Genomic DNA, 7,913 nt, shown 5'->3' with positions numbered 1-7,913 from the left:
TATTTTTTTGAATATGCATCAGTCTGTTCCTGAACCGTCCCGAGTGTGAAGCTGAGACTAACATTCACCTGGCTCAGCTACCTCGCTGTATAAACTGCTATTGTTCCATCCTTCAATGGGTTTCATGGTCTAACGGGCAATGCCAGGGAGTCCAACGGCCGCCAATAGCGTCGTGAATCAAGCACAGGAGTTCAATGAGCCCTGATTTAGAGTAACAGTAATTTATTGGGTCTCCTGAGGGCCTGACTTAGCCATATGGTCTTGTCAAAGGCTCTTAGCTAAATAAACACAATATAACTCGATATCCAAGAAGGCAAACAAGACTGTCATTCCAGTCTGACATTTCTGGCACCATGCTTTCCACCTACAGGAGGCAGTAATGACTGAAACACTGGAAGCACTCATGCATTTTTCAATATTTGATACTGTGTTGCAGGTGTATCACTGTTAGTTAGGGGTAAGTTGATTTTAAACGATGCCTATCTCTCTTTCTAGCCTGAGTTAAATGGCTCGTCCTCTTCTGGCTCTCTCCATCAGGATACAGCAGGACAGGCCGAGGTCACAGGTATAGATACACACACACACTACGCTGGGTGGTTATACTGAGGGCTCTGATTGACTTCTTTATGTAATAATCTGTTGAGTGTATTCTGTGTGTGTCCTCAGATGAGTTTCTCCATCAGTGTGCTAACAGTAACTCTGATCTGGCTGAGGTTGTGGAACAGATTAACCACAGTTTTCCTGCATGCTCTCGTAAGTCTAACGCTCTGACTTTCCCGCTCTCAATCTATCTCTCAGCATGCCGGCTAATACTCGACTGTCTTCTGGGTTTTTGACCTGCTTCCTTCCTTATTTCCCAGTGTGCAGTGAAAGTCTTTGGCTGCATCCCAGTAGAGCGCAACAGTCGGGGTCTGGAAGTAAAATCCCATTCAATTTGCTTCATAGATAAAGCATTTTTGAATGAACAAAGAAATTTTCGCCAAGTAGTTTAAATGCATAATTTCCAGTGAGATACTACACTACCCATAATCCTGAAGAGAGATCCACCAATCAAAAGTCACCATAGGCTCAGAAATGGAAATTGCTCAACAGAGACCTTGCAATTGCCAGCATTCCGAATAACGTAATTAAATATTGTATACTTTAGAAAATTGTACATTAAACTTACCATGTAATATTTATATGCATTTTTTATTTTATATATTGATATTTTGAATTAGCTTTTATATTTATATTTTCAGTTTTCAATTTTATGTGCTTTGTTTGTTTTAACATTTCTATTTAGCTCTATTTTACTTTTAGTAATTTTAGTACCTCAACTTGAATTTGTTGCAGTTCTTTAAGTTTTTCATCTCAAATTTCTATTTTATTTCAGCTTCATTTCTGAAGTTTTAGTTAACAATAACAACACAGGTTGCATGTTGCAGATTTGACTGCGTAATTCGCAATGTTTCATGCATTTTCTTCATTGCATTTTGGGAGAAAAAACAGCTTCTACCAGCATAAGGTAGTTCACTAGTCTTGTTTAAACAGGTATAGTTTGTTCCCCAGTCTGACAAACTGACAAATACTCAAAACCCCTCTAAAACCATCCAACCAGACCCATACGGCCACTACCTTAGGCTGGATTTATCTTGGAAGTAGTTGTTTTTTCAAACTGTTTTATTTTTTGAATGCCTATGAAGAAAATGAATGAGAAAAATACTTCCAGAACCACGCTTGCTGAAAAAGTTAACATTCAAAGTTGCTCTACTCTACTACATACTAAAAGTATGTACTTCACCAGTACATACTTTAAGTACACTTACAAGTAAGCTATAACTGGAATATACTAACATGCCATTGTTGGTGCACTGTTTGCATCTTTGCATTAGCATAGCTGCAATCAATTTGACATCACATTTAGGTAAAGTGTCATGAAACCCTTCATTTCAGCACATCAGTTCTCAGAACAGTGAAAAGAGTAGGAGTGGAGGGAGGAGAGAATACAACAGTTGTGTCTGATCCACGCAGTTTTATTTTGCTTTAATGGCATCAAAGGTTCTCATAAATGCATGCTTCTATTCATAATTGCACTCAAAAAAAAAAAGCCCTGTATTATGCAAGTTCACAGTGCATTACACAAATACACGCAGCTCATTGTATATCTATTATTTAATGCACTAATAAATGCAAGCTGTTTTCATTTGCATCAAAAAAGTGAATGTGCATTTGCATAACTTTAGTTATTCCTTGATGTTGACTCACTGAGTGTTTTGATGGTGTTTGTGTCCATTGCTATCAGATTGTCTCAGTCCACTGCCTAATGAATCTAGAAACTCTCACTTGATAACTGCTCATTGCACTCAAACATTTCAAAGCTGCTGGTTGATTGAAAGCCTGTCGCTCCATCAGCATCACAGTGTACAGGCTTTCAAGTGTTTCTGTAAGGTATCAACTCACTGAAGTGCCTGCTGAGCGTTTGAAGCGCTCGTCTCAGGACAAATGTGACATGATGTCATGAATAATTATGAGGCACTGCTGACGCTTTCGTGCAATGTAACGTGACGTTTTCGAACCAGAAAATAGCTCAGAATTCCCCTAATAACAGATTGACTCTAATATCGTCTTCCATCATGTATCTCATCTGATTTATTGTTTCATTACTCAAATTATTTTTGCAACAAGTCGAAACAGACTCTAGGTATGAAATTAACACCTGCCACCATCCGAATGCAGGTATTTTTTGTGCAGTGATGGGCAATTTCGCTCATCGACTAGCCATTGTGACAGGCGACCTGTAAGACGTCTCAAATTGACAGTTGACAAACAATGTATTATGCAGAGGCAGCCATGCGTGCTTGAAGATGCCATCCAATCATGTGATGCATTGCACTGTATTACAGACCAGCCCTAGTATTTAGGATGCAAATTGGTTTCGCACCTTCTGTCCTATTCATATTTTCTTTCACTTACCAATCTATGATTTTGCCCTACAACAATAGAAATCCTTTACAATCTCAGAAATTTGATTCAGATGGCAGTATTATAGTGTACACTGGGTTTTGGCTACTGTATCATCTGCCAGATCCAGCACTCTTCTGCCTTTGAGAATGCCCCCATTCCTGCCGTCTGAGAGCTTTGATTGTGAATTGTGTTTGTAATCGCTGTTGTTTGAAAGAAAATCGCATAGCGAAGCCTTTAGAGACTCCATTTTATGGAATGGCTCGACTTAAACGAGTGTTTTTATTACCTAGAAGTTACTGATAAGATTCAACTGTTATTGTTGAACTTAATTTTGAATTCCGCCCAGACTTTGGCTTGCATTGTTAGCTAGAAACTCTAACTCAAATATTGATCTGGGCACATTGTCGTTTCACTGCATTGGGCCCTTATGCGCGACGAGCTTCGGTCTGGGAGAAGATATGGGGCCATTTCCATGTTCTTTGTTTGATGGGAGAGTTTTAACGAAGGCACAGGTGATATGAGTGTTCGGAGCCGTCTCTCTCTTGTTTGCGGTCATCTCCCTGTAGAGTTCATTAAAGCGCTTTGCTCAGTGTTCAGAAGAGCAGTCTCTTGAGTCTGAGCTTGAACGCTGTGAATTAAAAGTTTGGCCATTGTGGAGAGTCTGCATGTGTTGTTCTTGTCAGGACTGTCTTGGTTAGGATAGCTGTTATTTTGTCCTAATTGTGTCTCTCTTTGTCTTTCCCTTCTGGGTCCTGTAGCGTCAAGTGTGTCATCAAGGCCCAAGGTAAGTCTCTCCACATGTAACAGTAAAAACACTCCACAGTAATTCATACTGACCACAAAGTGAAAAGAAAAACCTGCGACACCATTTGACCAACAATCCCCACCTGTTTTCTTATCCAATCCCCAACTGAGTCTCTGAAAGCATGGGTCATTTTTGTTTGCACCAGCATAGACGGAAACATTATCAATCATGTTTCTGTTACGGGGAAATTCATTTTTAATTGGTGTTTGTTTTTACAAGCCATCGCTGGATGTAAACATCTTATTGACGAGCTTGTATGAGAAGATCCATCACAGCTGATAGATTGGCATTAGACTCTTAAAAATAAAGATTCTAAACTGCCATTGAAGAACCTTTTTGGGTTCCCTAAAGAACCGTTGAGTGAATGGTTCTTAAAAGAACCGTTATTTGTTTTGGTGTGAAGAACATTTCATAATCTAATGTACCTTGTTCAGCTATAAAAAACTTTTTGTCCAATGGAAAGGTTCCATGGATGATAAAGGTTCTTTATGGAGCCACTGATGCCAATAAAGAATCTTTATTTTTAAGAGTGCATTCAGGAAAGTTTTCATTAAAAAAATTGGAACTAAATTGTTTTCATTAAGTTTGGTTCCTTTAACAGTTCTGAAATGCTAGTACATTAAGACTCACTAAAGAGCCTACAACTCATGACGTATCTGAATATAAAAAAATATTCACTCACTGAATTAGTAGTTACTTACTCAAGGCATTACTTTAAAATATGCCTACATTAAAATTAACTGTTAATGTGTTTTGCAATCCAATGGAATCCAAATTGTGACTGTGTAATGTCATAGAGTGCTGCAGGAATGAGTCGTAAAACCCAAAAACCAATTAGCTTTTTTTAAATTCTGCTTCAATCATCTTAAAGTCAATGTCAATGGGTTTTAAATGGTTTTTGGTTAAAGGCCTGAAATATGGTCTATGGTTAACAAACTCAAGATATTTTCACATTGTGGCTAAATGAGACTACAGAGGTTGTCGGGGACATTTAACACCATCACGCCGAAGAAATAAACTCATCTGTTGACTAGTCTGCTTTTATAGCCTTGGTGTGTTTATACTCTCACTCTTGCACACAATTATAACTCAAACTTTCCAACTTTTACATTTTAAATAAAGTGATTTCGAAAGCTTAGTGATGTTGAAGTCATGAGATCATGGTGTAGTTTGTTTATCCACCTTATTGTTCAACGCGGAAGTGAGCCTATGGGCGAGACTTCCGGTTCATTAGCCGCTATAGTGAAATAACGAGAAGAATAACAACGTGCAGTAAACAGTAAAACTGTTTGCACTACAAACCAGTGTGTTCATAATTAAGATAATGCACTAAAATAATATGGTAAGGCACGGCAATTTGCAATATCAAGCAGCACAACGGATGCTATAGCCATAAAATTTACAAATGGCCACGCCCATTTTTACAGGAAGAATAAGGTGGATAGCCTACATTTGATTTGTAGATTTGTTTATTTTTGTCCTTGGCTCATGTATTATAGACACTTTAGGCCAATTCACACCGCACCGACAAACACCAACGTTTGTTGGCGTTGGTTGGAGTTCACCCGACTGAACATGCTTAATCGGCGTTTGTTGGGTCGTGGAATGTCTGAGCAGTGTGAAATGATTTTCCAACAAACGACAACAAACTGACGTAATCTGATGAATTACGAACCGTTGCCATGACGATGCACATATTTCACTCAAAGCGAGCTTCAACCACGGCCTCTTCGTTTTATTCGCCGTCTTTCAGGCGAAGAATGACACGCAAAGACATTAATAACAGTAAAATTTTAATTGTGGCTACAGGATCATCCATTTCTTACCCAGTCAGACTTCCCCGATGTTACACCATCTACACCGGACGCGAGCGGCGCGGTGCGACAAAATACAATGAGGTTCTATTGATTATAATCAGTGTCTACACTGGATGCGGCGCACTGCGACAACTGTTGCGTCCGGTGTAGACACGGTGTTACTTGACTCTCTTTGACTCAAAGTTTGTTGGGGCAATGTGAACATGACAGTTATTTTTCATGAAATTCTAAATCCAACAGCCAACTTGAGCCAACTTGTTTGTTGGTGTTTGTCTGTGCGGTGTGAATTGGCCTTTACACAATATATGAATGTTTGTGTCCAGGTGATGTGAAGGTTTTCAGCAGAACATCCCTTTGGAGAGAAGAAATCTCGCAGACGTGAAGAGCAGTGTCTAACTCGACATGACAAGAAGATTCCCATTCCAGAGATGCAGATTCCCGGCTGTTCCCTCGACAGAGGTGTTTGTCCTTGAACCCAAAGACTCTGGAACAGGACCACACAGTTCATTCAATGACTATTACTACTGCGTCTGTCTGTACTATGCAACTGTACATTGATCAACACGTGAGGTGTACTGCCCATTGTTTTAATACTCTGATGATTATTTAGGGTTATGGGGGCCATTTATCGTGTAACCTGTATGCTTTTATTTCTATGTTCACCAAGGAACCACACTGCTACCACACGCAGCTCACATCAGTTGCTGTTCAAATCGGCACGTTGTCTTTCTACAGACGTGGTTATTAGTTTAGTCGGAAAACGTCATAAACATCAGTGGATATGAAGACGAATCGGTCTTGTAATGCTAAACTGTTAACGCATGTTGCCCCCAGCATTGTTCTGTTCAAGTTTTCGCCTGTTTTGACAGTGTTTGCCGTGAACTCTCCCTTTAAAGCATTGTTTCGACAGTTTGTGCCACTGGCAGCAGCGCATCCGAACCCTCACTGCATTTCTAGAGCGCACGCACAGATGATGTACTACACAATATTCGAATGCGTCAAAAACACCCTTTTGTGCCTATAAAGCATCCATTCCAGGAGAGACGAGTGGCTGAGAGATGCTGTATTTCTCAAAGTCATGTAGAGAGATTATATTATAAAAAGACAAATGTAGGAAATGTGGATTTTTAGGACGTTTGGCCCAAGATGATTTATCTTTGTGTAGTATAGTTTTCTAAATAAATGTTTAAAAAAAATAAAATTAGAGAAAGCCATGATTGCCTTGCTACCTCAGACATGATCAATCATTCATTGGTTTGTGCATTGGTTTGACTGTCGATTGATTTCACGCTCCGTTTCCAAAAACAAAGGAAATCACCCCAATGGTCTTTCCATAAAGTTGCACTTGCTACGCGAGTAACTACATTGTGCTTTTCCCTTGATTTCCCAGCAGTCCTTTGATTTTTCTACATGGTGTATTTGTGGTGTGCTACCTTCAGTGAAGTGTTAGATTTTAACATTACTGTAACACCTGCGAAACATTGTTCTGAAGTTGATTCTAGTGAAGTCACCATCTCCGACGCTGTGCTGTTCTGACCCGAGATAGATCGATAAGACCCAACACACTACATGTAATGAGGTTCCATATGTTTTATTCAAAATAAAGTTTTTATAATGAGTGTATTCTTCTGCTTTTTGTGAGCCTTTGTTTTAATCGCATTGTCTTATTACACTAAGGGTAAAAAAGTTATAATGGAATAGCCTAGTTCACCCAAATATTAAAGCTTTTCCATGTCGTTCCAAATTAGGCCAAATTTTTTTTTTCAATTTTATCGTTTAATTCAAATTTAATGTTTTGCCATGATTTTTTTATTTCATTTTATCGTTTAATTCAAATGTAATGTTTTTCCAGGATTTTTTTTAAATCAAGAAATCGCGATTTTCTAACTATTACCTAACGTTACAATTAGATACATTGACAATATGCTAATGATAACAGTTGATCCGATGACCACGCACGGGATGAACCGCTCACGTGTGACGCGCTCTATGAAGGACTGTAGAACATATGAAGAGTTTATTTGCAAAAACCGGTGTTGTGCCCAATTCTGACCCCTGCCAGATTATTACCCCCCTAGTATTGGTAGGTTTAGGGTTAGGTGTGGGGGAGGGGTTAGGATTAGGCAATCAGGTAGCGATTTCAACGAAAGGGGTAATAATTTGGCAAGGGGTCGAAAATGGGCACAACACCTGTAACTCTGTTTTTTTTTATTTTCAAAAATCATGTTTTTTTTATTATGTTATCGTTTTTATTGTTAGTTATCTGTATTTTTTAGTTAGCCTATTTTTTAACCTAATCAAAATAACCCAACTGCAGTTTGATTGTTGAGATTAATTGGAATGCA

General features: G+C 38.9%; 1 long non-coding RNA gene across 1 annotated transcript; it reads left to right on the top strand.

The window, feature by feature from the left end:
* Positions 1-493: 493 nt before the first annotated feature.
* On the top strand, positions 494-7,187 carry LOC107718006 (uncharacterized). The gene is made up of 4 exons (XR_001637371.1): positions 494-565; positions 667-753; positions 3,705-3,730; positions 5,892-7,187. It is a non-coding gene; the product is annotated as an uncharacterized LOC107718006 (long non-coding RNA).
* Positions 7,188-7,913: the final 726 nt, after the last annotated feature.

Source organism: Sinocyclocheilus rhinocerous, unplaced genomic scaffold, assembly GCF_001515625.1.
Source record: "Sinocyclocheilus rhinocerous isolate Xijiao unplaced genomic scaffold, SAMN03320098_v1.1 scaffold843, whole genome shotgun sequence".
Classification (NCBI taxonomy): Eukaryota; Metazoa; Chordata; class Actinopteri; order Cypriniformes; family Cyprinidae; genus Sinocyclocheilus; species Sinocyclocheilus rhinocerous.
This window is presented reverse-complemented; position numbering and strand designations above follow the sequence as displayed.